This window comes from Bison bison, unplaced genomic scaffold (genome assembly GCF_000754665.1).
Source record: "Bison bison bison isolate TAMUID 2011002044 unplaced genomic scaffold, Bison_UMD1.0 scf7180017864317, whole genome shotgun sequence".
Taxonomy (NCBI): Eukaryota; Metazoa; Chordata; class Mammalia; order Artiodactyla; family Bovidae; genus Bison; species Bison bison.
In genome coordinates, this window is record NW_011494889.1 from 8604511 (window position 1) to 8624958 (window position 20448).

General features: G+C 50.1%; 1 long non-coding RNA gene across 1 annotated transcript in view; it reads left to right on the forward strand.

Annotated features, from left to right (window-relative positions):
• The first annotated feature begins 1421 nt into the window (after positions 1–1421).
• Positions 1422–20448, forward strand: part of LOC104997929 — a 46614-nt gene continuing 27587 nt past the window's right edge. Inside the window, exons 1-2 of the long non-coding RNA XR_826379.1 lie at positions 1422–3618; positions 17759–17820. This is a non-coding gene — a long non-coding RNA (uncharacterized LOC104997929). The remainder of the gene's footprint in view (positions 3619–17758; positions 17821–20448) is intronic.

Here is a 20448-nt window from a genome sequence, read left to right on the forward strand (position 1 = left end):
GCAAGAGAGTTCCAGAAAAACATCTATTTCTGCTTTATTGACTATGCCAAAGCCTTTGACTGTGTGGATCACAATAAACTGTGGAAAATTCTGAAATAGATGGGAATACCAGAACACCTGATCTGCCTCTTGAGAAATTTGTATGCAGTTAGAACTGGACATGGAACAGCAGACTGGTTCCAAATAGGAAAAGGAGTTCGTCAAGGCTGTATATTGTCACCCTGTTTATTTAACTTCTATGCAGAGTACATCATGAGAAACGCTGGACTGGAAGAAACATAAGCTGGAATCAAGATTGCTGGGAGAAATATCAATAACCTCAGATATGCAGATGACACCCCCCTTATGGCAGAAAGTGAAGAGGAACTAAAAAGCCTCTTGATGAAAGTGAAAGTGGAGAGTGAAAAAGTTGGCTTAAAGCTCAACATTCAGAAAACGAAGATCATGCATCCAGTCCCATCACTTCATGGGAAATAGATGGGGAAACAGTGGAAACAGTGTCAGACTTTATTTTTTGGCTCCAAAATCACTGCAGATGGTGACTGCAGCCATGAAATTAAAAGACGCTTACTCCTTGGAAGGAAAGTTATGACCAACCTAGATAGCATATTCAAAAGCAGAGACGTTACTTTGCCAACAAAGGTCTGGCTAGTCGAGGCTGTGGTTTTTCCTGTGGTCATGTATGGATGTGAGATTTGGACTGTGAAGAAGGCTGAGCACCGAAGAATTGATGATTTTGAACTGTGGTGTTGGAGAAGACTCTTGAGAGTCCCTTGGACTGCAAGGAGATCCAACCAATCCATTCTGAAGGAGATCAGCCCTGGGATTTCTTTGGAAAGAATGATGCGAAAGCTGAAACTCCAGTACTTTGGCCACCTCATGCGAAGAGTTGACTCATTGGAAAAGACTCTGATGCTGGGAGGGATTGGGGGCAGGAGGAGAAGGGGATGACAGAGGATGAGATGGCTGGATGGCATCACTGACCCGATGGACGTGAGTCTGAGTGAACTCCAGGAGTTGGTGATGGACAGGGAGGCCTGGCGTGCTGCGATTCATGGGGTCGCAAAGAGTCAGACGCGACTGGGTGACTGATCTGATCTAACCACATGGCAATTTACATCCTTATGTATTAGCGAGTGAATTTTAGTGAGAAATCTGATCTTGAGAGCTCGAATAGCCTTTGCTGTTTTTTTAGGGGAAATGTGGCCCCTGGGGTTTCCCACCCTTTGTTTAGTCTTTAGTGTTGAAAGTGAAAGTGTTAGTCCTTTAGCTGTATGGGACTCTTTGTGACCCCCTGGACTGTAGCCCGCCAGGCTCTTCTGTCCATGGAATTCCGCAGGCAAGAATACTGGATGGTTTGCCATTCCCTTCTCCATGGGATCTTCCCCACCCAGGGATCGAATCCTTGTCTCCTGCATTGCCGGCAGATACTTTACTGACTGACCTACCAGGGAAGCCCAAGTATAAAAATTTGGAAGGATGGCATGTCTGCTCTCTAAGCAGCTTGTGAGTGATGAATGTATTTCCACTTCGGGCTGCTAGGGGTTAAGAGCCAGATCTTCTTCCTTGACACCTTATCGCTCTTTGTTGGCTTTCTCTGAAGAGGTGGCCTGCAGGAGTAGCCTCAGGTGTGGGGAGTTTGGAAGGCAGGATGTGAACTTGACTGCATCCCATCAACACTGGCCAGGCCAGTGTCAGTCAGTTCTCCAGATCCTCCTGGGGAACCCTTGAAGCAAGGTGTGGGGAAAGATTCTTGCCTTTGGGTCTCAGAAAAAGGCTAGTTCTGGGCCTGAGTTTAATTCCAAGTCATGATCAGCCCGAGGGAAGCAGCAATGTCAGGTAGACTGGATTTTCTACTGTTGCAGCTGTGCCTTGGCCTTATGCCTTCCATTCTGGCCAAGAAAGGTGGAGAGGGATCAATAAACTTGAGTACACATAGGCGGGCATCCTGGCCATTTAGCAAAGGGTCCTCACACCCAAGCGACAGCATGGAGGGGGGCTCCTTCAGAGGTTGGGGACTGAGACCAAAGTCAGTCAGACTGGACTCTCATTGACCCCCGCCTCTGTCCCCTCCTCCTCGTGAAGCTTGGAAGATCGTGTTAGTAGATTATTTTTGTCATATACAATTGAATCTGGGAGAGAGAGTGCTACCTGCAGTGGCGTCTTCATCTAGTTGGGGTGGAGAGGGCTCAAGAACTTTCCAAACTCTTCTGATTAGCATGAAATAGGTGCTGCATGGAGCATTGTCTAGAGCTTCCCGAAGAGAAGGGGAAAAAAAATGTAGTTCATGCTTCTGGAGAAATTCCGTCTAGTGAATGAACCAACCAGCACGTTAAAGGAACATAAAGGGCCTGTAAAGTGATAGACATTCTTGTTTACTTGTAGAATCTTAGACCAGAATTAGAATGTGTGTGAGGTGGGCCCAGGTACAGGTGAGTCAGAAGCTCCCCAGGTGTTTCTTACACACAGCCAGGGTTTCAGGCCATCCCCCAGTGCAGTGTTCACAAACGGGGATGGTTTTGTCCCCCTGGAAGACATTGGCAGTGTCTGGAGATGTTTTTGGCTGTCACAAGTACTGACGGGAGTGAGAGCATCTTGTAGGGAAGTAGCACACAGCAGGGTTTGGAGGTAGGAGAATGTGGTTTGGGTTTGCAAAGAAGAAAGCGGTTCGTGGTTTCAGAGAGTCAGCTGAGATCCGGAGTTGGTTTTTCAGCCTGATTCTCCCCAGTGTGGGTTGTGTCTTGTCCAGGCACTTTTGGTTCAGACATCAAGCCCCTCTGGCTGTTTGCTGTGTGTGTCAGTAACCCTCAGGCCCTGTTGTGAGGGAGGTGAAGGAGTTGGTGTCAGGTACCGTCAGCCTCAAGGGCCCAGCCCCGCCCTGAGGACTGCCTTTCCCTGAGTCCATGCATGAAGGAAAGCTGCTGCGCAGAAGCTCGCCTTCCTCTGGCTCCAGGAACAGGCACTTTGCCTGAGTTAATGGCATCATGGCCCCATTGGTCATTTATTCCCTACCTCTTAGAAAAGGGTGAGCCCATCGTGGGGCCAGGCTCGTGGCAGTTGGTCCAAATACATTTTTGAATGAAAGAGTGAATCCCTAATGAGTGGGAGATCTGAACCATTTATTGTGATTTGCCCAGTTAATAAGTACGCCTTGGGCCATAAGTTGAATTAGGAGATGCAGAGTGGTAATAAGGAGAACAGTCCAGGGAATTGGACAGGGAACCTGAAGCAAGTGGGAACTTCCCATTTCCCTCTGGAGTGGCCACTGAGGAACCATTTCTGCCCTCTGAGGTGACCCAAAAGTGCATGTGTGGTGATCCTCCCAGGGCGCCACTGTCCAAGATCCAGCCACAGGGTGGGACGAGCAGAGCCAAGGCAGGAAGCACAGTTGTCTCTGTGTGTGTATGTGTGAGCTTCTTTTGCTTAACGTGATATTCTTGAAATTCATCCATGTTGCTGTATGTATAAAGTGTGTGTGTGTGTTCTCTTTTATTGCTGACTAGTCGTCTTCCATTGAATTGAGAATCCATAATTTCTTTTCTTTTTAAAGACAGGAAGAGCACCTCAAAGAGGAATAGACTTCTCTGAAAAAGCCTGAAATGTTCTTTTTCAGCATCTGTGAGTTTATGTGTTTATTTGTGGGCTGAGCTAGGTCTTAGTTGCCGTGTGGGCTTTGCTCCGGTTGCCGTACAAGGGCTTCTCACTGTGGTGGCTTCGCTTGTGGAGTCCTGGCTCTGCGGCATTCGGGCTTCAGTAATTGCAGCACTCAGGCTCAGGAGTTACCGTTTCCAGGCCCCAGAGCACAGGCTCAGTAGTTATGGCCCATGGGCTTAGTTGCTTCTCGGAATGTGGGATCTTCCTGGTCCAGGGATCAAACTCCTTTCTCCTGAATTGACAGGAGGATTCTTCACCACTGAGCCACCAGGGAAGCCCCAGGAAGCACAGTTTAATCAGAATACCTCCTCTTCTCTGGTCTGGTTATAGGTAGCAAATGCTTCAGAGCTGCTTTTCTCTGCCTTTGAGGCCTTGTTTCTGCAACTCAGGAGAAAAGGGCCCCTGATGTCCCAGGCTCAGGCTAGGGTGGGGAAGGTGTGTTTCCGAGGTTGCCTATGATAGGAGCCCGGCCATGCAGGGCGTCCCGCCCTCTCACAGCCAGCCCCAGAGGGTGTGCCTGTTCTTGGGCCCGTTACTGGGTTCTGGCAGGCTTTGTCCGGTGGAGCTCCCAGTTCCACCTTATCTGCTCCTGAGTGATGTGCAGTTGGAACCTTGCTTCTTGATGTCAGGTCCCCAGACCAGCAGTACCCATGCCTCCTGGTTAGAAATGGAGAGTCTTGAGCCCCACTTGAACTGCCCACATCAGCCTGCATTTTAACAAGATGCCCAGGTGATGTGTGGGCATGTAAAAAGCTGAGGAATGCCTGCTGGAAGACTGTTCTGCGAGGAGGCACCTGGGCGAGCGTCCTCTTTTGAGCAGCATAGGTGCCGTGTTTGTAGAGGGCTTTCGGACAGTGTTTCTCAAACTGAGGTGAAGGGCCGGTGGCTTATTTCATTCATCTGGGGACGGATATGTGCCCCACTGAACACGACCATCACAAGTCTGACATGTCCAGGCTGATCTGTATGCTTTCTCTATTCAGAGAGACAAGTCTGCCGTGACACGCTTGAGTGTGTAACTATCAAATTGCTGGAACTTCTCTAAAGTCTTCTTTACTCTCTCTTCCTGTACTTATCTCTCCAAGGACCTACAACAAACAGTTTGGTCTGCAGATCTGCTTTAAGTGATCTTGGTCTCAGGTCCCATCTTCAGGGTCAGACAGACTTGAATCCTGGTTCTGTTACTTCCTCGCTGTGTGTTTTTGGGCAGCTGTTTAACCTCTCTGAGTCTTAATTTTGTTGTCTGTAAGTCAGAGATAATAATCCCCAGGCCTCATAGGGTTGGAGTTAGGATTAAATGAGAAAGCGTGGGTGAAGCATGGAAGGCGTACTTGATAATGTGCTGTGCTGTGCTGTGCTTAGTCGCTCAGTCGTGTCTGACTCTTTGTGACCCCATGGACTGTAGCCCGCCAGGCTCCTCTGTTCATGGGGATTCTCCAGGCAAGAATACTGGAGTGAGTTGCAGTTGCCATGCCCTCCTCCAGGGAATCTTCTCAACCCAGGGATCAAACCCAGGTCTCCCGCCCTGCAGGTGGAGTCTTTACCGTCTGAGCCACTAGTGAAACCAGAGAATACTGGAGTGGGTTGCCATCTCTTCCTCAAGGGAATGTTCCCAAACCAGAGATTGAACCCAGGTCTCCCGCAGTGCAGGCATATTCTTTACCATCTGAGCCACCAGGGAAGCCCAAGAATACTGGAGTGGGTAGCCTATCCTTTCTCCAGGGGATCTTTCCGACCCAGGAATTGAACCAGGGTCTCCTGCATTGCAGGCGGTTTCTTTACCAGCTGAGCTACCAGGAGAGCTCATGCTTGAGAATATTGGCTGTCAAATGTGGGCAACAGCACCACTGTTATTGGTTGCTGTCTTGGAGCATCTGAAAATGAGGACAGTGGCCCCAGTTAAGGGGTACCATTGGTTTTAAAAATATGTATTTATTTTCTTTGGCTGTGCTGGGCCATTATTTGTGGTATGCAGGATCTTTTTAGCTGCGGCATGTGGGATCTAGTTCCCAGCCCAAGGATGGAACCTGGGCCTCCTGCATCAGGAGTGTGGAGCCTTAGCCACTGGACTACCAGGAAAGTCCTTGGATATCATTGTTTTTATGAATAGATAGACAGTGGTCTTTACATGTGTAGCAAATTCGTTTGGAACAGAAACTTTCTTCCCCCTGTGAATTTCTGATAGACTGCTGGTAATGTATTTTCCGCTATGTGAATTCAAGCAAGAATTGGGAGAATGCTGGAACTTGTTTTTCAGTGACTGAAAGAAGTAAAAAAATGCTAGGTAGGAAATCCCTTTCATCCGCAGGGCCGGTCTGTTCACCTGTCATTCTCCTCCCCCACAATGTGTCTCTTGGATACTCTTCCAAGCAGGCCAAGGGGATTTTCAGTGCTAAGTTGCCTAAAGTTAAACTGCCAGCACATCGTCTATTTCTGGAGAAATTTAGCTTCCCTCTTGGCTGTTTCATTAGCATGTAAGGAAGTGAAGTGAAAAAGTAGAGGACTCAAGTTAAAAGATCTGTGTCCTGGAGTCAACTTAGCAAATCATCGCTTGAGGTATCACCTCATTGGCCCACATTTGTTAACCTCTTTTTGGGTTCCAGACCCCTTTTATAATCTAAAGAGAACTTTGACACCCACCTTTACCCTGAAAAGTGCATTCACACCCAAACACATTAAATTGTGCATTTTATGTCCTTGGTGGGGAGGTTCACGGACCTCATGGAAACCTCAAGGATCCTTGGCTAAGCAGCTCCACAAGGCTCATTTCTCATGAACTATAATATCCAAGTGGCAGGTTTTGGAGTCAGAGTGCAGGAGTCTGAATCATTCCTCTGCTGCTTGCTGCCTTGTTGAGCTTGGGTGAGTTCATTATCTCCTCTAAGCCTCAGTTTCCCCCTCTGTGAAGTCAGGACAAGAACAGTACTTACCTCACTGGGTAGTTGTGAAACTAGGTGAGGTAGTACTTGGCAGATGTCTGTGTTGCGTAATTAGTGTTTGGCCTACAGAATGGCCCACTGCCCCCTGGAGGAATCCCCCCTTAGTGGCAAGAACTTGTGCCATCCTCATTTGAGAGCAAACAGAGGGACCATGTGGTTTTCCTTGGGATGGGTGGGGAGTGGCTCCTCGACACACGTCTGGGAAATTTGGAGAGCTGGACAGCTTTGGAGGGAGGCTCCTAGAAGCCCTGTTGGCCCAGCTGCTCCTGTTCAATAATTTCCATGTGCCGTTGTTGGTTTTGGCTCCGGGCTCAAGAGCCCTGCCTCAGGAGCTTCCTTGAAACTAGACGCCAGACCCAGAGGAGCAGGGCGGAGGGAAGGAAGAATGAAGACGCAGACTTTTTCTCCCTCCTTAATTAACTCTGACTCTTTTGCTCCCTGGGCTTTCAGGCTGTCTGCAGCCCCAGCAATTAGTGGGAGTGTTAACTGGGGTCAGGGCTGAGGCTGGGCTTCAGGGAACTCCCAGGACGGTGCCGGGGGAGGAGGGAAGTGCCCGTCTCCTGGAATGAGGGCTTCACCCCGGCTGTCCGGGCCGCTGCCCGCTTTGAGCCGAGCTGCCTCCAGCTCCAGCCCCACACTCAGGCTCAGCTGCCCCGAGATGGGCTGGAGCTATGGGATTCCAAACCGCGGGCCCCCGCCCACCGGGCCTTAATTGCATTAACGCACAAAGCAGGGTGGCCGCCCTGTCTGTCCCCGAGAACAATCGCATCCTGTTCTCTCGGCCTGTTTTCCCCCAGCTGCTCCTCCTTTTCATCTCGGCCTCTTTCCCAGGGGTGCGGGGCTCATTCCCGGGAGACCGGCATGTGCTTTCTAACCTTCTTCCTTCTTCCCTGGTCTCTCTGGTTTTGTGTATCCCTTTCTCTTCCCTCTGGTTCAGGAGCCCCATCCTGTGTTCCTATCCAGTCCTGATTTTAGACTGTGTGGGTGAAGGGTTTGAAAAAAAAGATTAATGTGTCTGTTTTTGCTTCTTATTTGTATGTTCTCATGAGAGGTGAGCAAAATGCCCCCTTTATTATTTATTTTTTATAATATTTTATTTATTTATTTAGCTGTGCTGGGTCTTAGTTGCAGCACACAGGATCTTGTAGTTGTGGTATATGGGATCCAGTTCCCTGACCAGGGGTCGAATTCACGCCCCCTGCATTGGGAGCACAGAGTCTTGGCCACTGGACCACCAGGAAAGTCCCCATAATGCCCCCACTTTATAATGATGCTCCACTAGTCATAAGATATCTTCCATTGGTTTAGAATATGATAGTTTTAGGAGTATCATCACAGAAATGTTTTTCATGAATCCACACACATTTTGATGCAGCAACAAGGCTGGTACCTCTTACACCTAATGTAGGGGAAGGAAGGGGCTTGTCACCAGCCCCACGGCTAGGAAGTCACAGAACAGGGACAAAACCCTGGTCTGACACTCAGGCCCTTCCTGCTTCCTTGGCTTCCTGAGGGTGGGCCTTTTTCACTCCACCCCAGGGTCTCTGGGCTCAGATGCTGGCAGCAGAGGACATCCAGGGGGCCCCGTCAACGATGGTGCGCCTTGCCGTGAGCTGTGAGTAAGGGGCCCCAGAGAAGCAGCATTTCTGATCTCTCTTACTCTGTCTCCTCCCCAGCTCCAAGGGACAAGGACATCACTTTTCTCCTATTTTACTGTTGCAATTATCCCAGGTGCTTAGTCCTTTAAAATCTCCAGAGAAGGTGCTTCCCTAGTCCTGGCCACCAGCACAAGTACCCGACCCTGTGACCCTGGAGACTTCTCGGTCAGCAGGACCTGTATGGGCTGCTTTCTGGACTGGGGCTGCCCTGCCCAGCTGGTGACCGGCCTGCAGCCGCAGCCTCAGGCTGGGCCTGGAGCCCAGGAGGCTGGGTGACCGCCTGGCCCCCTGGGGAGGAGCCTTGCTCGTAGCCCCTGTAATTGGTGTTGTTTTGACGACAGCTGGTGCCTCCCTTCACTTTAAAGGCCTTTCCTCTTTCACATTTTCGTGGGGCTCGGGGACCTGCCGTTCTGCCTCCCGCCAGCCTTCCTAGGAGGCTCCTGAGCCCCATATGGTAAAGCACATCCCTCTTACACCCTCGCGCTGGCAGGCTTTGTGGCACAGGCAGGAATCCTCGTCGGCCAGGGGTCTCCCAGGGACCCTGGAGCCCTCGGTGGCAACTGCCTTCTGCCCTCTCGCCTGGGGCAGGGCACCTGTCTGGACTGTTTCAGTAGGCATCTTTCACCAGAATCCTTTAGAGCACTTTGTGGGCTAATGGGCTTTTTGTTATGTTCCCCAGCTTCCCCAGTGGCTCAGCAGGTAAAGAATCTGCCCACTATGCAGGAGACGCAGGTTCAATCCCTGGGTAGGGAAGATCCCCTGGAGAAGGAAATGGCAACCCACTCCAGGATTCACACCTGGAAAATCCTATGGACAGAGGAGCCTGGTGGGCTACAGTCCATGGGGTCGTGAGCAGTCAGGCACAACTGAGTGACTAACACGCACATATACACACTGGAGAATTAACCCCCTGGGAAGGGTTCCCCACTGGCCTGCTAGCCTACGTGTGAGCACCAATGCCCCAGGGCCTTGGACTGCAGCCACACCCGTGTGGTCTCACTGCTGTGGGCTGCCCGCGCTGGGGCTGCGCCATCCCAGAAAGGCTTCATCCTGACCCCTCAGACACATGGACTTCAGTCAGAATGTGCTCCTCTGGTAAATCAACTGTACTTCAACTTAAAAAAAAAAGTACTCTGCTTATCCTGTGTAGTTTGTATTCTCATTTTAAAAAAAGAGAGGGGGGCGCGGAAATGCTTAATTTCCAACAGAGATCGGTCTGGTAATTTAAATATTGCCACCGATTTGGGCTTCCCAGTGGTGCCAGTGGCAGAGAACGTGCCTGCCAATGCAGGAGACATAAGAGATGCGTGTTCAATCCTTGGGTGGGGAAGAGCCCCTAGAGGAGGTCAGGGCAACCTACTCCAGTATTTTTGCCTAGAGAATCCCCATGGACAGAGGAGCCTGGCGGGCGACAGTCCCTGGGGTCGCAAAGAGTCAGACACGACTGAAGCAACTTGGCATGCACACACCGATAACATTTGATTATATTTCCCTCTGTTCTTTTTATTTTTTTTAATTTGTATAGCTTCTTAAAATTAATTGTAATCTTACTGATTACATACTTAAAAAGCTTTGTATGTAGCTTTTTAATGTAACACTGTAGAATGAGCATTTTTAATGACATGGTGTGGTTTTAAAATATTTTCAGTGACTGTACCATTGCTTCCTTGTGTATTCCCTACTGTGGACCACCCCCGCTCCCAGCTCCTCTTGAAACCTCAGGACTTTGTGGAGCATGACGATCAGGAGCCATTGTTGGAGTTGTGTGGGGGTAATATGAATCCAGAGTTGCCTGGGTCCTGGGAGGAGGGGCCTGGGGCCCCGTGGGATGGAGGCTCCCAGCATGGCCCCTTCGGCCCTCGGTGCCAGAGCCCTTGAAGTGGGGCACTCGTTCGAACAGGCTTTCTGTCTCAGGAACCTTCAGTGGTTTATACAGAGATGAGGCTGGGGTACAGGTTCAGGCTGGCTCTCAAGGCCCATCAGTTGGGTTTCATTTCCAGCCTTGGGCCTGGCCTGGTGGCCCAGGTCCCAGGAGCAGATAGCTGTGACCCAGCTCAGTCTCCTTCCTTGAGCTGTTGGATTTTTGGATGCTTGCTCTATCCCATAGCCAGGGCCTTCTTCTGAAGGTCTGTGCTCACCCTGGTGTCATCAGGGGCCATGCACCCTGCCCCAGAGGGCCTGGAGACTTCAGGGGCCTGGGCTCAGCCACCTGAATGGCAGGACAGACACCAGCCTTTTCTCCCAGTATCTCTTAACTACACTTCTGATGAGGATAATGACAGATAATATTTATAATGCTAATAAGCATCATCCTTTCCGTTCTGTTGATTTATACCCTTTCCCCTTTCTCGTGAAGGGGTTAAGTTGAGGCGTCGAGAGATTTAAGAGTTTTGATCTTGGCTTCCAGTCCTGGCTCTGTCCTCTCTAAGTTCCATTGTCACATATCTACCGAGCCTCAGTTTCCTCATCTGTACAATGACAGTAATGATGCCTGACTTGCCGAGTTGATGGGAGGATCAAATAGTATTTCTATATTATTCTCTGGCATGTCGTTGGCGACCAGTCAGTGTCATTTTGACGATGTTGTTCAGGGTCACAAAATATGCCAACCTCAAAGCCAGAGGGACTTGTCTGCCCAGTCCCTACCCTGCTCAAGTTTCCCTGGAGTCCCTTCAACCGTGCACTTACCTCGCCAGCTCCAGGCAGGAAGATTTCCTGCTTAGCTGATCAGAGGAGACTGGCTCAGCAGAGCTGTGATTGTTTTCAGCTGCTTCTGGATAGGACGTCCTGCCAAGCCAGGCCCTGTTCCCCTTCACCCCGCTAATCTGAGTGGAGGCAGCTAGGACCCTTTCCTTGTGCCTTTCCCCTCAGACGGTGTTGAGAAGGCAGCTCCAAGTGAACGCAGGGTGTGGTGTCACAACTGAGTGTCTTTGCGGCCACACTTGTCTGCAGGCTAGATCATCCCCCATCCCTGCCCCACCTCCCACCGCCAAAAAAAACAACAGCATGAAGCCAAAGAGAGAGTCGTTTGGGGACAGCCTCTGGTTCTGAGTCCTTGTGCCCCAGTCTGAGGCCATTTAGTTGGCTGTCTGCTTTCAGGAGGCTGTGAGCTCTAGCCTGGCTAGACAGAGCTTGCCTTTGAGACTTCCAGAGAAGAATCTTATAAACTTTCCAGCCATCTGCCCAAGACCTTGAGTTTTGAGTGCCATTCCTCCTGAGGCCATGAACCAGTAGCAGTGGCGTCCCCAGGGGGCTAGATGGCAATGCAGACTCTTCAGGCCTCAGACCAAAGCTCTAATGAGTTAGAACTTGCATTTTAGCAAGACCCTTAGGAGATTCGTGTGCATGTTAAAGGTTGAGAAACACAGATTAGAGCACAGTTTTCAACCACAGGTGTATACTGGAATCACCTGGAGAGCTGTGAAAAAGGAACTGATTCCCTAGGTCCTAGTCCAGACCACTGAATCAGAATCACTGAGGATAAGATCTAGGCATTGGCATTTTTAAAAAAGAAAAAAAAAAACCCAAAACTTCCTAGGTGATTCTGATGTGAAGTTGGAGTGGAGAACTGATGTAGACAGAATCTTGTCTTTGGGATGGATGGTCCTGAATGAGACGATCATGATAGTAACACTTAGAGTTGCTATGTACTGAGCTCCTACTCCACATGAAAGGCTTTATTCTTATCTGGAATCTTCTTCCCAAACCTGAGGCTTTGAGAAAACTGAGGGTCAGAGAGGTAAAGTTAGGAGCCTTAGGTCATGTAAGTATTGTGGCTGGAACTGTCTGCCTGGAGGCTTCTTTTGCAGTGACTTCACTGTAACTGAAGCTCATAATGGTTTCGAAGGGCCTGGTTCTTGGAAAATCTGGCCGGGAATTCTCTTCTTTCTCAGTCTCAGTGAGACCTTCAGACTGTGTGGTTTCAGGATCGTTCAGTTTGAGGAAAGCACACCAGCTTTTAGTCCTCAGATTTGTGAGTCTCTTAGAGAAAGGGGTTGGGGGTGAGGTCAGTGACAGACATGTTGCAAAGGAACGATGGGAAAATCTTAAGGAAAAGGGCATATTGCCAAAGGTCATAGAGAACCTGACCCCCCTTATTTATTTTAAGCTAGCTGTACGGGTCGGAACAAATCCCTTTATCCCTGTGGACCCAAACCCCACCCCTCCTCCCTCAGGGGGGACTCGCTGCTCTTTCCAGTTCTGCAAAGCTGAGTTCTAAGATAAAAGTGGGGAAACTAAGGCATCGGCCAGAGAGAGCCAAACTCTGGGCCCTCGAGCAGGTGGGGGCCAGTGCTGGAGCCATGCTGGGAAGGCATGGAGAGCCCGGCAGAGTGGAGCATCCACGACCCAGCAGGAACCCTGACACCGCCTCCCCGGCCCTGAGCCTGCAGAGAGACCTGGCGAGGAGCAGAGAGAATGAGAAATAGCCCTTTCTTTTTGTGTTTTGAACCTCATCCAAACCTAACTTTTAAGTTCGAATAAGGTTTTGAAAATCAGCCTGGGGCTCCCACGGACGCTAAATCCAGGTTACTGTGTGTGTCTTCCTTATAAAGTCATGGACTGTCTGTGTTTGGGGAATGGAATGAATGAGGGGGAAGTTTCACTGCTTTCTTTCCTGGCTTTTCCTTTCAAGAAACACAGCACCCTGCCCTTCACATGGGCCTCTGGTGCATGTTGATGCACGATTGGTCCCTGCAGCCACTCTGTGAGCCCAGAAGGGTGTGGGGGGAGCACCCCCATTTATGCAGGGAAATCACGGGCCAAGAGATGCCAAGTGGGGGCCCTGAGGTCCTGAGGCAAATTCAGGGCACAGCCTGGCCTTGAATCTGGATCTTTTGATTCCAGATTCTTTGATCCTTTTCCTCCATCGTACTTCCCTAGGGTCCCCCTTCCTGGCCTTCCAGGGGACCATCAGTTGCCTCCTGTAGACATAGCTCATGAAAGACCATCAATTTCCAGTGATCTGGAATGTGTTTTTTGTTATAGTTCTTTATTTTTTTGGCTACGAGGCATGGGGGATCCCAGCTCCCCAACCAGAGTTAGAACCTATTGGAAGGTGAAGGCTTAACCACTGGGCTGCCAGGGAAGTCCCCCAGAGTGTGTTTTAAAGCATGCTTTGAAGAAAATTATGTAACCAATATACAACTCCATTGCTTTCATTAAAAATTTCAAATAATTCAAATGGTCCCCCTTTGACCACCTCTTCTCCCCATCTCACACCACTCTTCAGAGGTAACTGCTGATGACACTTTGATATGAGTCCTCCTAGCCCTTTTTAAAACATGGATTTTGCATATGTTCAGTTCAGTTCAGTCACTCAGTTGTGTCTGACTCTTTGCGACCCCATGGACTGCAGCACGCCAGGCCTCCCTGTCCATCACCAACTCCCGGAGTTTATTCAAACTCACGTCCATTGAGTCTGTGATGCCATCCAACCATCTCATCCTCTTTCGTCCCCTTCTCCTCCCGCTTTCAATCTTTCCCAGCATCAGGGTCTTTTCCAATGAGTCAGCTCTTTGCATCAGGTGGCCACAGTATTGGAGTTTCAGCCGCAGCATCACTCCTTCCTATGAATATTCAGGACTGATTTCCTTTATGATGGACTGGTTGGATCTCCTTGCTGTCCAAGGGACTCTCAAGAGTCTTCTCCAACAGCTCAGTTCAAAGGCATCAATTCTTCAGCATGTGTTACTGATGGATTATTGTAATCTCTAACTATCTTGCTTGCTTTAATTGCCAGCTGTGTGTGTGTGTGCATGTGGAGAAAGCAAATATTCTAACATTACCTTCAGCAAGATAAAACCAAGATGTAAATCAGCTGGGCTGGTGGTTTAGAGCAGTGTGTCTCTAGCTTGGATGTGCATGGGGTAGGAATCATGCATCAATTTTGCTAGAACGCAGATTCTGATTCAGTAGGTTATGGAGTAGGGGCTGGGATCCTGCATTTCTTAGAGGGTCTCGGTGCAGACACTGCCAGTTGGAGACCACCCTTTGAGTAGGGTGAGTTGACAGCACATGCTCTAGAATTGAACAGACCCACTGATCCTTGTGGGCTTCCCTGGTGGCTCAGATGATAGAGTCTGCCTGCAATGCAGGAGACTCAGGTTTGATCCCTGGGTTGGGAATATCCCCTGGAGAAGGGAATGTCTACCTACTCCAGTATTGCCTGAAGAATTCTCTGGACAGAGAAGCCTGGCAGGCTGTAGTCCATGGAGTCGCAAAGGGTCAGACACAACTGCGTGACTAACACTTTCACTTCTTTCACTTTCATTGGCCCTTAAGGGCTTTCTTGGTGGCTCAGCGGTAAAGAATGCACTTGCAATGCAGGAGTCACAGGAAAGAGACGTGGCAACCCCCTCCAGTATTCTTGCCTGAAGAATCCCATGGACAGAGGAGCCTGGCAGGCTACAGTCCATAGGTTCACAAGGAGTCAGACACAACTGAACCGACGTAGCACGCACACACATTGGACCCTAAATGCTCGCTGAGCTTGGCAAGTATGTAAGCTTACTGTGCTTGTAAACTGGGGAGATGAGAAGGACGCGCTATCCATAAGACTGATGTGAAAACGAAATGAACTAGGACCTGTGAAACACCTAGTCCAGTGCCTGGCACACAGTGGATGCTCAGTAAATACCAGTTATTAGCATCATCTGGAGACAAGGACCATAGCGTTGTGCAAGCCAAACAGAAAACACTTGCTGGTTGGCTACTATTTGGGGCTATTTGTGTAGTGCGTTTCTCTGTTATTCATTTAATATTATCATTATCACCATATCAGGATTTTTAATATGTCTCTTACGGCATTATTCCCATGAGCTTATGAGTAACTTTATGTCGGGGATTGTGTGTAACTTTACCAGATCCACACAGCTAAGAAGTAGCAGAAATAAACTTATACCCAGGTTTTAGGTCTAATGCTTGTCATGTCCCTTGCAGCCGCCTTCTCTTGAGAATCGATTACACTCATGGCCCAGTGGGTGGTGTGGAAGGCATAGCCTCTGAGTATGGCTCCAGGGAAGGAAAGGCACAGGCTTAAAACTGTTTTTGCTTTCACAGCTGTCAAAAGAATACAAAAAAAATACTATAAAATAAATTTATAAAATAAAATTTATAATTTAAATTTATAATTTAAAATTTATAAAACAAAAAACTATATCCCTTATGAGTGTGTGTGTTCAGTTGTTCAGTCATGTCCGACTCTTTGTGACTCCTTGGACTGTAGCCCGCCAGGCCCCTCTGTCCATGGAATTCTCCAGGTAAGAGTCCTGGAGTGGGCTGTCATTTCCTACTTTAGGGGATCTTCCCAACCCAGGGATCGAACTGGAGTCTCTTATGTTTCCTGCACTGGCATGCGGATTGTTTTACCACTGTACCCCCTGGGAAGGCCTATACACTTAAAAATTCACATAAGCATTTTTTTCTCATAACTTTAAGTAGAGAGTATTTCCAGGCTTATTGTATGTCATATTCTTCAAATATATGTTCATGAAAGCCTAGAATGGCAAATTCAGTTCACAACGGTTGTGGAAAATGTCTGCTGTAGCTCTTAATTCGCAAGGCCAGATCTTGCTGTTAGACGATGAGCCAAATCATGCTTTGTGTTAGAAAAAGTCTGACTCCATTGTTTGATTCAAATAAATGTGTTAAGCAGGCATCCCTGTGTCGGCTTCCTTGCTTCCTAACTCTAATCCTGGAATAACCAGATGGTTATGCATGGTAGTCGGTCTTGGTAAGATAAGGCCAGCTCCCTTCTCAGTGTCCATCCTCAGGAGACTCCTTCCAGGAGCACTGCATTCTTGAGTTGTCCCTTTGTTTCATGGCTTCTGTCAGGTCAAAGTGCCAGGGTAAAGCTGGCATGGCTGTGGGGATGGGCCGGCCTTTTAGGTAGTCTTGAGGAGGGCTACCTCAAAAGAGAACTGGTGGGCTCAGATGGTTCCCAGCACATCGATACGGAAGGAGACCATGGGGGCGTGGAGGTTCTGGAAATTGATTCCCTGAAGGCCTGCCATGTCAGGGAGTTAAATTTCCCAGATGTACCTTGATGGGCAGACCATTGACCAGATGCCTCCTGGAGAGGCTACCCTGGGTTGTGGCTCTGTGAACATTACATTGCTCACTTCAAAGCCTGTGGCTCTTTGGGAATCTTTGGTGGAGCAGGGACTGAGCCCGAACCTCCCAGGGTCTCCCTGGTGACAACCCTGGCCCTTGGCCCGTGTTTCTTCCCAGGTCCTCGCAGTTAGCTAGCGGGGGCATTGATGCTACAGTCTTGAGTGGCAGAGAGGTACTCTGAAACCTGGGCCTGCTGAGTGGTTTCATGGCCCCCGAGCAGTCCACATACCCCACCAGAAAAGCTGGGTGCCATCCCAGGGGAGTGATCACAAAGCAAACCCGCCTTGGGTATGTCAGGAGAACTGGTCCTCTGAGCTCGTCCCCTGCCTCAGGGCAACTCACCTACATTCTCTCCTCCTTGGCATCTTTGTGAAACGGGCTGATGCGGCAGGCATTTAGCCTTCAGAGACCTTGAAGTTGGGCAGACCTTTGTTTTTGAATCCTGGCTTTGTCACTTACTAGCTGTGTGACCAAGTTATGTGCCTCTCTGAGCCTGTCTGCACACGGGTAAATGGGCAACGACAGTGTCTCTCTCATGGGCTGGTTGAGGGGGTACAGGAGACAATGGCTAGTGGGCACGCTCAGGAAATAGTCTTGCCGTGGTTACACTTGTTCCTCGAAGGAATTAAGCAAAAGACGGGGTGGCGTGAAGGCCTGGTTGAGACTCTCTGGGATGGCACCACACACACGGAGGCGCTTTACGGATGTCACCTGATAAAGGTCAGAGCGGGTCCTGCCACCTGCTGAGCTCCCTGCTGGCCTCCTGCCTTCTTCCTCCCCCAGAGGGAAAGGCCGCCCCTGATTGCTCCCCACTTTCCCTGCAGCCTGAGGGCTCTGGGGTCCACCCTGTGGGGACCTGTTGGAAGCCTTGCTGCCCGATCTCCCCGGCTGGCTGGGTCCTTTCTGGGGGACAGGCCACAGGCTCTCAAGCCTTCTATCTGAAAGCTGCCCTGGTTGGATTTCCCGAGGGCCTCTCCCAGCAAATGTTTTTGAAGCAGAGTCGACTCCACCCCCTGTGCCTTCCCCGCAGGAATTTTGTCATCTTGTCTAAACCGACTTTCAGCTGGAGCTTAGTCTCTTCTCCTCCGCCCCAGAGGAGTAAATAAAGAAACAAAGCAATGCTCCTCGTGCACCTTGGGATCTGGCCCTTTCAAGGAATCTCTTTGTCAAGCAAAGAATCCTTTTGTAAAGTGAATAATGACTCACTTTGGACTTCGGTTGGGATTTTTTGTTGTTGTTGTTCAGGGTCTTTCTCAAGAGTGGGGGCCAGGCTAATTTGTAGGCTTGGGGGCGGGCGGGGTGGGGTGGGGTGGGGGCAGGCCACCGCGTCCTCACAGCAGCTGAAAGCGCTCTCGGTTTGGCTGCTGATCTTCTGATTACCCTTCTTTCTTCCAGTGTCTTCCTGTCAGGGCTCTGGCCCACCGACATCGATCACGCAAGCCCGGAAGGTGGTGACGGTTTGTGTTTCTTGCTCTGTTTTGTTCCTTTGCTTCACTGATCTCATCTCCATGGAAACAGGCGCAGCCTTTGTGTTCCTCTTGCTTTGGGCGAATCAATGCCAACTGGGGATTTTTCTTTGCTCTCCACCTTCTTTGGGATCAAAGGGAAAGGTGGGGGCCAGGCAGGAGGACCTGCAGCGTCCTGGAGCTCCTGGAGTGGGGGACTCCTCCCCTAGGGACCATAGGGTCAGTCCTCCAGTCGGGGACCCCTGCCTGGCCTGACCTGTGTGGGGGTGCAGTGAGTGTCATGAGGTCCTGGGTGGAGCATGTACGCTGTGGTTTATGGACACTCAACACCCCACCCTGGGCCCCCTCGACTCAGAGGTGGCTACTGGCCACTGGGAACAGGAGGCTGGAGGGAAGGCCACTCCTGCTGGCAGGTACTTTGGGTGAGGGCTTTAATCTTTCCAGGGCTTGGTTTCTCGCAAGAGGGTGGAGAGGTTTTGAACCCCTTTGGTCCTGGGACCCCTTAAGGAAGCCCCACGTCTAGGTAAACTGCAAAATCACTGTCATATGATTGTTCGATGGTGAATAGTAAATTCTGTGTTTGATTCAAACCAGTAAGTTGTGTAGTTTGACATGAAACTTCAGAATCAGGAACCCCTCTCTAGACTAGACTGAACATCCCGTGTGTGATCCAGGCCCCCCGGCCCCCCGCCCCCAGGGTGTCCTGCGTTCCAGGACTGATCGTGACCTACTAGGGGAGACTTCTGTTCCAGGCCAAGGCAAAAGCGTTGGCCTGAGCAACCAGGGAACAACAACAGATGGGCTCTGTGTCCTCTGAGACCTCCCAGTGGGCGTGCCCACACAGGACGGGGCTTCCTGAGCGGGTTGCCTACTACACTCCCATGGTCATCTCGGTCACTGCTGGCTTGACGAACTATGTTATTCAACAGGCCAAACAGGAGGCTTCTATCCATCAGTACCACTCGTGCCAACTTTATACTCACTGACTAAAACCGCCAACTCCACACGTCATTTCAATATCAGAACTTTCTACCCCATCTGTTTGTCAAATTTCACAAAGTGTTTTTTGAAAAAAGTATTTATTTATTTGGCTGTGCCGAGTCTTAGCTGTGGCATGCGAGCTCTTCATTGTGGCACATGGGGTCTAGTTCTCTGACCAGGGATTGAACCCTGGGCCCCTTGCATTGGGAGCTCAGAGTCTCCACCACTGGGCCACCAGGGAAGTCCCGCAAAGGATGAATTTAACCTCAGATTTACGTTGTCCAAGAGCCTCCCATGAGACTGGAGCTAGAGCCAAGTTGTCTGAGGAGACCTCCGAGCATGTCAGTGGCCTCGTGGTGACCGAGGCCAGGTGGTCCGGTCTCCTGCCTGCAGAAAGGCGCTTGCTAGAGCGAAGCACCATTCAGGGGTCCCTCCCGGGAAGTATTCTCTCTGACCCCTCTTTACAGTCAAGAAAGTTTCTTCTGGAGTCTAAGTCCCGTTTTCTTTGTTCTATCTTGAAGAGAGAGAACAAAGACCAAGTATCCTTGCAGCTTTACCCAGAGACCCTTACGTTCTCACTCAGCCTCGGTCAAATGCCCGGATGTGGCAGGGTTGCCTCCTCACTCACGCGTTCCAGCAGAACAGGGCCCGAGTGTCCTGTTGGTAAGACAAGGAGAATGACAGCCGCCTCACTGGGTGGGTGTGAAAATTAAATCCTTCGGGGACACACCTCTGCAAGTGCCTGGCGTATGGTTCGTTTTCAGTCACTCTGGTTGATTCTAATATATTTTCTTTCCTGCCTACCTTTTTTTTTTTTGAGACGAGTGGGGCTGTGCCCAAAGCATGTGGGTGGATCTTAGTTTCTTGACCAGGGATTGAACCTGAGCCCCTGGCAGTTGAAGCAGAGTCTTAACTACTGGACCTCCAGAAAGGTCCTTTCCTGCCCACTTTGAAGCCGCAGGAGTTCTTGCTTTTCTCCACAGCTTCTCCTGAGTGAAGCCCCCTGGGCTGCTGAGCCATCTTCCCGACTAGCCTGTCTCTGGGCCCCAAGGGGCCAGGTGGGCAGGTACACAGAGGCTCTGGGTGGCACTGGCCCTGTTCCTGGTTCTAGGCCTCCTAGAGCTCCCAGCTGGAACCGCTGATTCCCAGACTCTCCCAGAGGCTGCAGAAGGGTCCCTGGCACCTCACTGGGAGACCTTCAGCATAAACTGCTCCTGCTTCCGTGGACGGTAGCCTCGAACTGTGCTTTGTCCAAAGGGTGACGTGTGGAGTTGCTGTGAACCCCTAGCCCAGGAGCAAGGACTGCAGAGGGAGCTCTTTTTTTTTTTTTTTTCCCAGATTTTACTCTATCTTTCCTTTGAACCATCGGTATCGTGGCAGAGAGTTGAGAGGAGGAGCCATACTGCCTGGGTTCTGACCCAACTCTGCCATTGTGGGCACCCTTCCTCCCTGTGTCTTAGGTTTCTCCATGGCACATAGGCAGTGCTTAAGAAAATATTTGCTCTAATTTCCCAAGCGCTTTGAAAAATTTTCCATTGTTTGACTTTAAATTTCCTCCCCTCCCTTTCTCCCGATCTGCCTAAATATACAGGCAGACCTCAGAGATGTTGTAGGTTCACTTCCAGACCGCCACGGTAA